Genomic DNA, 13,773 nt, shown 5'->3' on the forward strand with positions numbered 1-13,773 from the left:
ACAGATTCAGTTTCTGATCACTGGGGTGGAGAAGGAGCCATTAGAGATTCTCAAATGGCTTCTGAAAAACAAGGTCACGTCTTAATAATAACAATAATCTGTATTGTCACAAGTAAGCTTACATTATCACTGCAATGAAGTTACTATGAAAAGCTCCCAGTTGCCACATTCCGGCGCCTGTTCGGGTGCACAGAGCGATAATTCAGAATGTCCAAATTACCTAACAGCACGTCTTTCGGGACTTGTGGGAGGAAACCAACGCAGACACGGGGAGAACGTGTAGACTCCAACAGACAGTGACCCAAGCCAGGAATCAAACCTGGGACCCTGGACATTGAATTCTCCCGAACAGGCGCCGGATGTGGCGACTAGGGGCTTTCACAGTAACTTCATTGCTGTGTTAATGTAAGCCTACTTGTGACAGAGGATTATTATTATAAATAAATAAAATCAAAACTGGCTCGTTGGTCCAGGGGTAAGATTCTCGCTTCAGGGGTTGTGCTCTATGAAAATGTGAGAAGTCCCGGGTTCAAATCCCGGATGAGCCCTTTGATGTTGTTTCTTATTGGGGGCAGCACGGTAGCATAGTGGTTAGCACAATTGCTTCACAGCTCAAGGGTCCCATGTTCGATTCCCGGCTTGGGTCACTGGCTGTGCGGAGTCTGCACGTTCTCCCCGTGTGTGCGTGGGTTTTCTCCGGGTGCTCCGGTTTCCTCCCACAGTCCAAAGATGGGCAGGTCTGGTGGACTGGCCATGCTAAATTGCCCTTCATGTCCAAAATTGCCCTTAGTGTTGGGTGGGGTTACTGGGTTATAGGGACAGGGTGGAGGTGTGGGCTTGGGTAGGGTGCTCTTGCCAAGAGCCGGTGCAGATTCAATGGACCGAATGGCCTCCTTCTGCACTGTAAATTCTATGATAATCTATGAAACCTGGGTGAGGGTCACATTCAGGAGAAGTTATTAAAATGGAACCACATACAGATAAACTATATAGGATTTACTGATATTTCCATTTGAATCACTGCTCCTGGCACCTGACACCTCTTGATCCATCACATCAACATTTGGCGGAACTGACTGCGCTGAGGTCTGTCTTGGATTAAAAACTCGAGGATCACTTGTCATCACAGAATCCTAGACATTTACAGCACAGAGGCCATTCAGCCCATTGTGTCTGTGTTGGCTGAAAATTCCTTGTCCAGTCTAATCCCACTTTCCACCTCTTGGTCTGTAGCCTGCAGATCACACAAACTCCACATACGATGAGGGTTTCTGTCTCTACCTCCCTTTCAGACAGAGTTCCAGATCCCCACCACCCCGGGTGAAAAAAATCCTCAATTCCCCTCTAATCCTTCCAACAGATACTTAAATCTCTGGCCCCAGGTTACTGATCTGTTTGTTCATGAAATAGGTCCTTCTGCCGTCTGATCCACTATATCTGGGACCCTCAATGTTGCACACCTCAATTAAATGTCCACTCAGCCTCCTCTGTTCCACAGAAAACAATCGATCCAATCGTTCCTCTTGTTAAAATTCCCTAATCCTGGAAACATCCAGAAAAACCTCTTCCGTACTCTCTCCAGGAAGAATGTGATTGTACTGGAATGTGGTGACCAGAACTGTGCTCACTGCTCTCGCTGTGATCTAACTCATGTTTTTTAGTTCCAGAATACCCATTCTCTAACCTTCAATGTGATGGAAACTGACAGCTGCAACCTGTCAGCATTTGAAAGATATTTACAAATGATTCGAGAGTTTCTTACAGTTGGGATCTTTCTCTGTTCTGTCCATTCAAGGTGTTTGATAACAGACTTTCTCCTGTGAATATCCAGCTGGAGTTTTGGGCCTTGATGTGTTTCCTTGTTCATCTTGTTGCCTCTAAACATTGAATCTTGTGGTTTCAGACACCAGAAAATCAAACTCCCAGCAACAGATTGTCTTTTACTGACTTTCTGAACAGCTCTGCAATAATACAGGCATAGTCATTCCTTACATAGTTCTGGTCCTCAGTGAAATACTTAAATGATGAGCTTTAGATGTTCTTCATATATTCCACAGGAAACTAAGGCGCCCGCCAGAGAGTAAGGGAGTGAATCTGAACCGTGTCCCCGGGAAAGGAGCACCCTTGGGACCAGCCATCTGCCTTTCCCTCGGGGACCGGAACCGATGGGGACCTCGCCACAAACCACACATCAAGGAAGCCCCCAAAGCCGGCCTGCCTTTCAAATCGGCCCGTGGGGAGGTATATTAAGCCCGTCTCCACTCAATAACATCAATCTCAGCCGGAAATCGGAGTGGGAAATCATTAACCAGTGGCTCTGTGTGCGGCAAATCATTAACCAGTGGCTCTGTGTGCGGCAAATCATTAACCAGTGGCTCGGTGTGCGGCAAATCATTAACCAGTGGCTCTGTGTGTGCGGCAAATCATTAGCCAGTGGCTCTGTGTGTGCGGCAAATCATTAACCAGTGGCTGTGTGTGCAGCAAATCATTAACCAGTGGCCGTGTGCGGCAAATCATTAACCAGTGGCTCGGTGTGCGGCAAATCATTAGCCAGTGGCTCTGTGTGTGCGGCAAATCATTAACTAGTGGCTCAGTGTGCGGCAAATCATTAACCAGTGGGTCGGTGTGCGGCAAATCATTAGCCAGTGGCTCTGTGTGTGCGGCAAATCATTAACCAGTGGCTGTGTGTGCGGCAAATCATTAGCCAGTGGCTCTGTGTGTGCGGCAAATCATTAACTAGTGGCTCAGTGTGCGGCAAATCATTAACCAGTGGGTCGGTGTGCGGCAAATCATTAGCCAGTGGCTCTGTGTGTGCGGCAAATCATTAACCAGTGGCTGTGTGTGCGGCAAATCATTATCCAGTGGCTGTGTGCGGCAAATCATTAACCAGTGGCTGTGTGCGGGACATCATTAACCAGTGGCTCTGTGTGCGGCAAATCATTAACCAGTGGCTCTGTGTGCGGCAAATCATTAACCAGTGGCTCGGTGTGCGGCAAATCATTAACCAGTGGCTCGGTGTGCGGCAAATCATTAACCAGTGGCTCGGTGTGCGGCAAATCATTAACCAGTGGCTCGGTGTGCGGCAAATCATTAACCAGTGGCTGTGTGTGTGGCAAATCATTAACTAGTGGCTCAGTGTGCGACAAATCATTAACCAGTGGCTGTGTGCGGGACATCATTAACCATTGGCTGTGTGTGTGGGAAATCATTAACCAGTGGCTCTGTGTGCGGCAAATCATTAACCAGTGGCTCTGTGTGCGGCAAATCATTAACCAGTGGGTCGGTGTGCGGCAAATCATTAACCAGTGGCTGTGTGTGTGGCAAATCATTAACTAGTGGCTCAGTGTGCGACAAATCATTAACCAGTGGCTGTGTGCGGGACATCATTAACCATTGGCTGTGTGTGTGGGAAATCATTAACCAGTGGCTCTGTGTGCGGCAAATCATTAACCAGTGGCTCTGTGTGCGGCAAATCATTAACCAGTGGGTCGGTGTGCGGCAAATCATTAACCAGTGGCTGTGTGTGTGGCAAATCATTAACTAGTGGCTCAGTGTGCGACAAATCATTAACCAGTGGCTGTGTGCGGGACATCATTAACCATTGGCTGTGTGTGTGGGAAATCATTAACCAGTGGCTCTGTGTGCGGCAAATCATTAACCAGTGGCTCGGTGTGCGGCAAATCATTAACCAGTGGCTGTGTGTGTGGGAAATCATTAACCAGTGGCTCTGTGTGCGGGAAATCATGAACCAGTGGCTGTGTGTGCGGGAAATCATTAACCAGTGGTTGTGTGGGAAATCATTAACCAGTGGCTGTGTGCGGCAAATCATTAACCAGTGGTTGTGTGGGAAATCATTAACCAGTGAACCGAGTTAATTTTCAGGGAACCACTTTCACTTGGAATTATTTTTCCATGTAAGTGGCTGATCAGCCATGATCATATTGTAGAGCAGAGCACACTCAATGGGCTGAATGGCCTGCTCCTTTCCTATGTACCTGTCCTGGGAGTGTTTGTTGGGGAAAGTGTAGAGGGGGCTTTACTCTGTATCTAACGCCGTGCTGTACCTGTCCTGGCAGTGTTTGATGGGGACAGTGTGGAGGGAGCTTTACTCTGTATCTAACCCCGTGCTGTACCTGTCCTGGGAGTGTTTGCTGGGGACAGTGTAGAGGGAGCTTTACTCTGTATCTAACCCCGTGCTGTACCTGTCCTGGGAGTGTTTGATGGGGACAGTGCAGAGGGAGCTTTACTCTGTATCTAACCCTGTGCTGTACCTGTACTGGGAGTGTTTGATGGGGACAGTTTAGAGGGAGCTTTACTCTGTATCTAACCCCGTGCTGTACCTGTCCTGGGAGTGTTTGATGGGGAGAGTGTAGAGGGAGGTTTACTCTGTATCTAACCCGTGTTGTACCTGTCCTGGGAGTGTTTGATGGGGAGAGTGTAGAGGGAGCTTTACTCTGTATCTAACCCCGTGTTGTACCTGTCCTGGGAGTGTTTGATGGAGACAGTGTAGAGGGAGCTTTACTCTGTATCTAACCCCGTGCTGTACCTGTCCTGGGAGTGTTTGATGGGGAAAGTGTAGAGGGGGCTTTACTCTGTATCTAACGCCGTGCTGTACCTGTCCTGGCAGTGTTTGATGGGGACAGTGTGGAGGGAGCTTTACTCTGTATCTAACCCCGTGCTGTACCTGTCCTGGGAGTGTTTGCTGGGGACAGTGTAGAGGGAGCTTTACTCTGTATCTAACCCTGTGCTGTACCTGTCCTGGGAGTGTTTGATGGGGACAGTGCAGAGGGAGCTTTACTCTGTATCTAACCCTGTGCTGTACCTGTACTGGGAGTGTTTGATGGGGACAGTTTAGAGGGAGCTTTACTCTGTATCTAACCCTGTGCTGTACCTGTCCTGGGAGTGTTTGATGGGGAGAGTGTAGAGGGAGGTTTACTCTGTATCTAACCCGTGTTGTACCTGTCCTGGGAGTGTTTGATGGGGAGAGTGTAGAGGGAGCTTTACTCTGTATCTAACCCCGTGTTGTACCTGTCCTGGGAGTGTTTGATGGAGACAGTGTAGAGGGAGCTTTACTCTGTATCTAACCCCGTGCTGTACCTGTCCTGGGAGTGTTTGATGGGGACAGTGTAGAAGGATGGAGCTTTACTCCCTGTCTAACACGTTGCTCTGTGTAGATCAATGTGGGTCACACTCCAGCTTTTCACACTTTGAACCGGTGTTTTCTCTTTCTGCACCCGTGTTATCCATGTCAAATGTTTAAATATTCAGGAGGAACAATGTTTATGTTGAAACCCGATCGAGCCCCTCGTCCGGAACCTGAGCCACAGGCTACAGCTGGTGTGTAACCTGTAACCAGATCCCAGCAGCATTAAAACAAGCTGACAACCGACAGTAGCTCCTTGTATAGCGAAAGCTGCTCCCGGACTGTCAGCAGAAACAGGACCGAAGAAGACCCTCAAGCTCTTCGCCATAAATATGAAGCTAATGAGGTAATCACAATTTGCAGTCAAATATATTCAACCCCTCCCATCACTCTCTGTACCCCAAAGCCCGACCTTGCACAGAAATTTGGGAAGGACACAAAGGCGTTTGTGGGAGCGAGGTGAAGCAACAAGAGGGGATGATGATGTGGGGGGGGGGGGGGATATTGTGGAGGGTAGTGGAGAGGATCTGAGAGGGAAGGTGGACAAGACTGTGTCATGGGGGCGGCTGCGGGCGGGGGGGGGGGGGGGGGGGGGAAGAGAGATTCCGGAGAGGATCCATTCCAGAGGAGGGGGGTCCTAGAGGCCTCGGGGAACATAGAACAGGACAGCGCAGTACAGGCCCTTCGGCCCTCGATGTTGCGCCGACCTGTGAAACCACTCTAAAGCCCATCTACACTATTCCCTTATCGTCCATATGTCTATCCAATGACCATTTGAATGCCCTTAGTGTTGGCGAATCCACTACTGTTACAGGCAGGGCATTCCACGCCCTTACTACTCTCTGAGTAAAGAACCTACCTCTGACATCTGTCCTATATCTAGCTCCCTTCAATTTAAAGCTATGTCCCCTCGTGCTAGACATCACCATCCGAGGAAAAAGCCTCTCACTGTCCACCCTATCCAATCCTGATCATCTTGTATGCCTCAATTAAGTCACCTCTTAACCTTCTTCTCTCTAACGAAAACAGCCTCAAATCCCTCAGCCTTTCCTCATAAGATCTTCCCTCCATACCAGGCAACATTCTGTTAAATCTCCTCTGCACCCTTTCCAAAGCTTCCACATCCTTCCTAGAATGCGGCGACCAAAATTGCACGCAATACTCCAAATGCGGCCGCACCAGAGTGTTGTACAGCTGCAACATGACCTCATGGCTCCGAAACTCAATCCCTCAACCAATAAAAGCTAACACACCGTACGCCTTCTGAACAACACTCTCAACCTGGGTGGCAACTTTCAGGGATCTATGTACATGGACACCGAGATCTCTCTGCTCATCCACACTGCCAAGAATCTTACCATTAGCCCAGTACTCTGTCTTCCTGTTATTCCTTCCAAAATGAATCACGTCACACTTTTCTGCATTAAACTCTATTTGCCACCTCTCAGCCCAGTGCTGCAGCTTATCTATGTCCCTCTGTAACTTGTAACATCCTTCCGCACTGTCCACAACTCTACCGACTTTAGTGTCATCTGCAAATTTGCTCACCCATCCTTCTACGAGGGGAGGTTACTGAGATCCCCCCCACCCCCCAGCATGATGGGGTCTGGGGGAAAAGAGTCGAACCGCAGAATCCCTACAGTGCAGAGAGAGGCCATTCAGCCTATTGGTTCTGCACCGACCCTGTGAAAGAGAACCCAAATCTAGGCCCACTCCCACCCATCCTGCACATCTTTGGAGAGGAGGGGGTGGGGGAGGGGAAGAGAACCTGGGATGAAGAGACTGTAGAATAAGTGGTCCAAAGGAGAGGTGTTGGTGGTGTTCGGGACACCGGGGATCCTGTGTGTGAGAGGGCTCCTGTGAGTGTTTGGGAAAGGGGTTCCTGTGTCCGCAGGCGTGTGTCTGGGGGAGGTGGGGCATCCTGTATCTGGGTGTGGGGGGGTCCTGTGTGTGGAGGCAGGGAGGGGGGGAAAGAGATGTCCTGTGGGCGTGTGTCTGGGGGGAGGTATCCTGTGTGTGTGGGGAGGGGGGGGTCTTGTGTGTGGATGTGTGTCTGGGGGAGGTGTCCTGTGTGTGGGTGTGTGTCTGCGGGCAATGCCCTGTGTGTGGGCGTGTGTCTGGAGGAGGTGGCCTGTGTGTGGGTGCATGTCTTGGGAGGTGTCCTGTGTGTGTGGGGGGGTCCTGTGTGTGGGTGCGTGTCTCGGGGAGGTGTCCTGTGTGTGGGAGAGGTGTCCTGTGTGTGGGTGTGTGTCTGGGGAGGTGTCCTGTGTGTGGATGCGTGTCTGGGGGAGGTGTCCTGTGTGTGGGGGAGGTGTCAAGTGTGTGGGTGGGTGTCTCGGGGAGGTGTCCTGTGTGTGGGTGTGTGTATGGGGAGGTGTCCTGTGTGTGGGGGAGGTGTCCTGTGTGTGGGGGAGGTGTCCTGTGTGTGGGTGTGTGTCTAGGGGAGGTGTCCTGTGTGGGGTACGTGTCTGGGGAGGTGTCCTGTGTGTGGGTGTGTGTCTGGGGGCAATGTCCTGTGTGGGGTTTGTGTCTGGGGGAGGTGTCCTGTGTGTGGGTGTGTGTCTAGGGGAGGTGTCCTGTGTGGGGTACGTGTCTGGGGGCAATGTCCTGTGTGGGGTTTGTGTCTGGGGGAGGTGTCCTGTGTGTGGGTGTGTGTCTGGAGGAGGTGTCCTGTGCGTGGGTGTGTGTCTGGGGGCAATGTCCTGTGTGTGGGGGAGGTGTCCTGTGTGGGGTGTGTGTCTGGGGGAGGTGTCCCGTGTGGGTGTGCGTCTGGGGGGGGGGGGGGGGGGGAAAGAGGGAGGAGGAGGTGGTGTCTGGGGGGAGGTGTCCTGTGTGGGGGGTGGTGTCCTGTGTGTGGGTGGGTGTCTGGGGGGGGTCCAGCTCCCCTCACTGACCCCCTGTTTTGTTTGCTTTACAGGCCGTGGGGCAGGACGTTGTTGCTGGCAGTGAGGCCTCCTCTCCTCCCCCTGCTCCTCCTCCTGGGCACGGGGCTCGGCTGCCCCTCCGACTGCCTCTCCGACTGCCTCTGCTGGAGCCCCAACCGGACGGTGAGCTGCTCGTCCCGGGGGCTGGAGTCGCTGCCGCGGGGGATCCCGGCTGGCACGCGGGCGCTGGACCTAAGTGACAACCGGCTGGAGCGGCTGGACTGGGGCCCGGGACGGGGCCTGAGCCGCCGGCTGGAGGAGCTGGAATTGGGCCACAACCGGCTGCGGGAGCTGGAGTCCGGCGCCCTGGGCGGCCTGGAGCGGCTGCAGCGCCTGGGCCTCGGCCACAACCTCCTGCGCTACCTGCAGCCCGGAACCCTCCGCGGCCTGGCCGCCCTGCGCAGCCTGGAGCTGGCTGGCAACCCGCTGCTGCTGCTCGGCGACCACACCTTCCGCGGCTTGGCCGCCCTGCGCACCCTCAGCCTGGGCTCCCCCGAGCTGGCCTGGGCCGGCCTCAACCAACTCACCGTCCGCGGTGCCGCGCTGACCTGGCCACCCGGTCCTGCCCTCTCCCCCCTCCTCAACCTGACCGCCCTCCGCCTGCTGGCCTTCCCCAAGGCCGCCGCCCTGCCCGGCCGCCCCTTCCAGGACCTCTCCCGCGTCCGCCTGCTGGAAATCGACTCCTGGGCCTCACTGGCCCAACTAGGCCCCGATTGCCTCCAGGGCCTCAATTTGGTTTGGCTCTCAATCACCCGCTGCAACCTCAGCACTGTCCCCTATGCCAGCCTGAGGACTCAGGCCTACCTGCGCTTCCTCAACCTCTCCTATAATCCCATCAGTGCCATCCGCGGAGCGCTGCTGCAGCACGTAACCCGCCTGGAGGAGCTGCGATTGGTGGGCGGCCGTCTGCGCGTCATCCATGACTTTGCCTTCCGCAGCCTCGTCGACTTCCGGCTGCTGGACGTCACGGCCAATCAGTTGGCCAGCTTGCCGGCTGCTGCCTTCCACTCGCTGGCCTCCCTCCAGAGCCTGGGCCTCGGCCTCAACCCGCTGGCCTGCGACTGCCGCCTGCTCTGGATCGTCCGCCGGCGCCACCGCCTCCTGGGCCCCCAGCCGCCCACCTGCACCTCCCCGCCGTCCCTCCGCCGCCGCCGCCTGCCCGAGGCCGCCGGCTCCCTCCCTGCCAGCACCTTCAGTTGCCGCCGGCCCCGCATCCGCGACAAGAGGCCGCAGCGGCTGCAGGCCCGAGAGGGCCAGACCGTCACCATCTGCTGCTCGGCCGACGGCCAGCCGCCGCCCCTCATCCTGTGGCTCAACCCACGGCGCCAGCGGCTGGACCACCCCGAGGCGGGGATGAGCCTCCCCGGGGTGGGGATGAGCCTCCCGGGGGCCTGGGCCTAGTATCTGAAAATCTGGGCCTGAACCCCGAGGACCGCGGCCTCCTCCCTGGACGTCCGGACCCCAGCCTGCCCCCCGCGCCCCCGCTCCTCTCCGGACCCGCCGTGGGCCGCAGCCGCTTCCTGCCGGACAGCAGCCTGCAGATCACCTCGGTCCGCCGCATGGACTCCGGCACCTATCGCTGTGTGGCCCGCAATGCCGGCGGCAACGACACGGCCTCGGCCTCGCTACAGGTGTGGCCGCTCTCGCTACAGGAGCTGGGACTGGCTGGGCGCTCCGACTCCCGGGCCAAGGCCGGCCTACGGCCCGGATATCCCTTCGACACCCACACGCTGCTGGTGGCCACCACCATGGGCTTCGCCTCCTTCTTCACCGTGCTGTCGCTCTGCTTCACTTTACTCTTCATCTGGAGCCGGGCCAGCGGGCCCATCAAACACAACAACATCCATGTCGACTTTGTGCCGCACGCGGGCGGGGGCGGCAGAGGTGGCGACGGGGGTGACGCCAAATTCAACATGAAGGTGGTCTGAGGGCTGACGTCACTGTCCGCGACGTCACTGCGACCCCATCTATGCCTCAACTGCTAAAGGACAAGTGTCCCATATGCCTTTTTCACCATCCTATTAACCTGTCCTTCCACCTTCAGAGATCCCCAGAACAAACACACCACGGTCCCTTTGTTCCTCAGGCGCCCCAGTGTCATGCCGTTCATTGAATGCTTCGTTGTCAAATTACGCCTTCCAAAGTGTGTCACCTCACATTTTTCAGGGTTAAATTCCATCTGCCACGTTTCTGCCCATTTGACCATCCTGTCTATATCTTCCTGTAACCAAAGACACTCAACCTCACTGTTAACCATCAGGCCAAGCTGTGTGACATCCATAAAGGTAATGATTCTACCCCACACAGTCATCTATGCCGTTTATATAAATGACAAACAGGGGACCCAGCGCAGATCCCTGTGGTACGCCACTGGACACTGGCTTCCAGACACTAAAGCAGCATCTGTCATCTTGCTCTGTCTCCTACAGCCAAGCCAATTTTGAATCCACCTTATCATGTTACTCTGTATCACATGTGTTTTTGTCTTCTTTATAAAGTCTCCCATGTGGGATCTTGTCAAAGGCTTTGCTGAAATCTATGTAAACGACATCACTACCACCATCGACATACCTGGTGTCAATCAAGCAATCCAAATTTGTAAGTGGAGATAGATTCTCTCCTTCTGAATTTTCTCCGATAGGTTCCCTACCACTGATGCGAGACTCACTGGTACTTAGTTGCCTGGCTTATCTCTACAACCTTTCTTAAATAGTGGGATCATATTAGCTGATCTGCAGTCCTCTAGCACCTACCTCGTCGCCAAAGAGCAATTAAAAATTTGGGTCAGGGCCCCTGCAACCTCACCTTCCACAGCATCCTGGGACACAATTCATCCAGACCTGGAGATTTGTCCACTTTTAAGCTTGCCAACACTTCCAATATCTTGTCACTCCCTCTGTCAATTCACTCAAGAACCTCACAGTTTCTCTCCCCGAGTTCCATGTCTATCTCCTCATTCTCTTGGCTGGAGACGAATGTGAAATATTTATTCAACACCCAACCAATGTCCTCTAAAGTTTCTCTCCATTTAGATAATAAATTGCCTTTTTATTCCTCTGACCAAAATTGATAACCTCACACTTATGCATGTTAAATTCCATCTTATCAAATGTATTCTGGAAGTCCAAACACATCTACAGTACCCCCATTATCCGCCTGGCTTGTTACATCTTCCAAGAACTCCAACAAATGAGTCAAACACGATTTACCCTTTACAAAACCACACTACGAAGTCTTACAACATCAGGTGAAAGTCCAACAGGTTTGTTTCGATGTCACTAGCTTTCGGAGAGCTGCTCCTTCCTCAGGTGAATGAAGAGGTATGTTCCAGAAACATATATATAGACAAATTCAAAGATGCCAGACAATGCTTGGAATGCGAGCATTAGCAGGTGATTAAATCTTTACAGATCCAGAGATGGGGTAACCTCAGGTTAAAGAGGTGTGAATTGTGTCAAGCCAGGACAGTTGGTAGGATTTCACAGGCCAGATGGCGGGGGATGAATGTAATGCGACATGAATCCCAGGTCCCGGTTGAGGCCGCACTAATGTGTGCGGAACTTGGCTATAAGTTTCTGCTCGGCGATTCTGCGTTGTCGCGCATCCTGAAGGCCGCCTTGGAGAACGCTTACCCGGAGATCAGAGGCTGAATGCCCTTGACTGCTGAAGTGTTCCCCGACTGGAAGGGGACATTCCTGCCTGGTGATTGTCGCGCGATGTCCGTTCATTGCCACACAGACTCTGATGGATTGCGGTTTGGCTTTCCAAAAGTCCAATTACTACTTCCTCAATAATGGATTCCAACAGTCTCCCAACAACAGGCTTAAACTAACTAGTTTCCTACTTTTTGAACAGGAGGGGTTACATTAGACTTTTCCACTAATGCAGTGACATTGTCACTGGATCAGTGTCTCCCCCCCCCCCCCGCCCCGGTCTCTATGAGGTTGTTTGCGGAGAGGAGCCGGAAGCAGCGGATCGTGAGAGTGGAGAATGTCCATCGGGGCTGGTTTAGCACACTGGGCTAAATCACTGGCTTTGAAAGCAGACCAAGGCAGGCCAGCAGCACGGTTCAATTCCCGTACCAGCCTCCCCGAACAGGCGCCGGAATGTGGCGACTAGGGGCTTTTCACAGTAACTTCATTTGAAGCCTACTTGTGACAATAAGCGATTTTCATTCATTGTTTCATTCAGCTCTCGGGCCGCACTGAGGATTTGTAAACCCCGCCTCCCGACACTGACCTCTCACCTGATACCTCACAATGCCAGGGCAATGATTGACGGCAGCTCCTGACCAATAGAGTGAAGGGGGTGGATTCGAAAGGCCGGTGGGAATCGGCTGGTCCTCCAGCCAATCGGAGTGAACAAGGAGGCGGGACTGGGCCGAGTGAAGCATGCGCAGTGCGATTAATGGCGGCGTTCTTTCTCGGATGCATGATCCGTAAAGGTGGGAATGGCAGGACCGAGGGAGACGTCGTTGGACACACTTCTTAAACATGTTATATTAACCGAAAATCCTGAAAAATAACCTACCGGTATCGGCGGGGGCCTGCAGCATTCTCACAGACGAGACTAAATGGCGGCCATCTCTCTCGCGCGTACTAGAGGGGCTGCGCATGCGCATTCGTCAACTTTCTTGGGGCACGAGCAGCAATGCGCGCGCATCCACCATCTGTCTTGGGGGCAGGAGTCGCGAACGGCACGCGCACCCACCATCTTTATTGGGGGCAGCAGCGGAGCGCATGCTCAGTCGCCATCGCCAATTGAAATGTTTCACCATGACAGTCTTTCACTCTGAGTTACAAATTCTTATTTATGAGGCAGAACAATGATACATGTCCAGGGCAGTGACAATAATTCGTATTTATTGTGCCTTGACAAAATCAAGCAATTTAACGCATCTCAGAGAAACGTTATAAAATAACAATTGACACTGAGCAACATGGGGAGATATTAGCTTTAAAGGAGAATCTTAATGGAGGAAAGTGAGTGAGAAAGTTGGAGAGTTTGAAGGAGGAAATTCCAGAGCTTGTGGCCCAGTCAAATGATAAAAGGCCAGTAATGGTGGAGCGAATAAATCAGGTATGCTGTAGTGGCCAGAATTAAATTAGTGCAGAGATCTTGAAGGGGTGTGTGAGGAGATTACAGAGATCAGGATGATCACAACTATAGGAATCGAAGAATGGGAAATTTCAACTTTTGGTACTTCTTAAAAGGAAAGTGGGCACAGGGGATGGGTAAACAAGACTTGTTTGTATTGTATTTGTTTTATTGTCACATGTACTGAAGTACAGTGAAAAGTATTCTGTGTACAGTCATAAATTCGGATATGGAGATGCTGGCATTGAACTGGGGTGAGCACAGTAAGAAGTCTTACAACACCAGGTTAAAGGAGGAAGGAGCAGTGCTCTGAAAGCTAGTGATTTGAAACAAACCTGTGTAAGGACTTTAATCTGGTGTAAGACTTCTTACTGCAGTCATAAGTTCATAAGATACAGGAGCAGAATTAGGCCATTTGGCCCATCGAATCTGCTCCACCATTCTATCATAGCTGATATTTTCCTCATCTGCTCCCTACAATGCTAAACACCAAGAGCGGGATTGCAAAATCAGCCAGAGCATCTCCTCGCTAGAACACATGACCTAGGAGCAGGAGTAGTAAATGTAGCCTCCCGCGCCTCAACATCTTCAATGTGATCATGGCTGATT

General features: G+C 52.6%; 1 long non-coding RNA gene across 1 annotated transcript; it reads left to right on the forward strand.

The window, feature by feature from the left end:
- Positions 1-1,992: 1,992 nt before the first annotated feature.
- LOC140419140 (uncharacterized) lies at positions 1,993-8,126 on the forward strand. The gene is made up of 3 exons (XR_011945556.1): positions 1,993-2,241; positions 5,269-5,489; positions 8,061-8,126. It is a non-coding gene; the product is annotated as an uncharacterized lncRNA (long non-coding RNA).
- Positions 8,127-13,773: the final 5,647 nt, after the last annotated feature.

This window comes from Scyliorhinus torazame, chromosome 5 (assembly GCF_047496885.1).
Source record: "Scyliorhinus torazame isolate Kashiwa2021f chromosome 5, sScyTor2.1, whole genome shotgun sequence".
Lineage (NCBI taxonomy): Eukaryota > Metazoa > Chordata > Chondrichthyes > Carcharhiniformes > Scyliorhinidae > Scyliorhinus > Scyliorhinus torazame.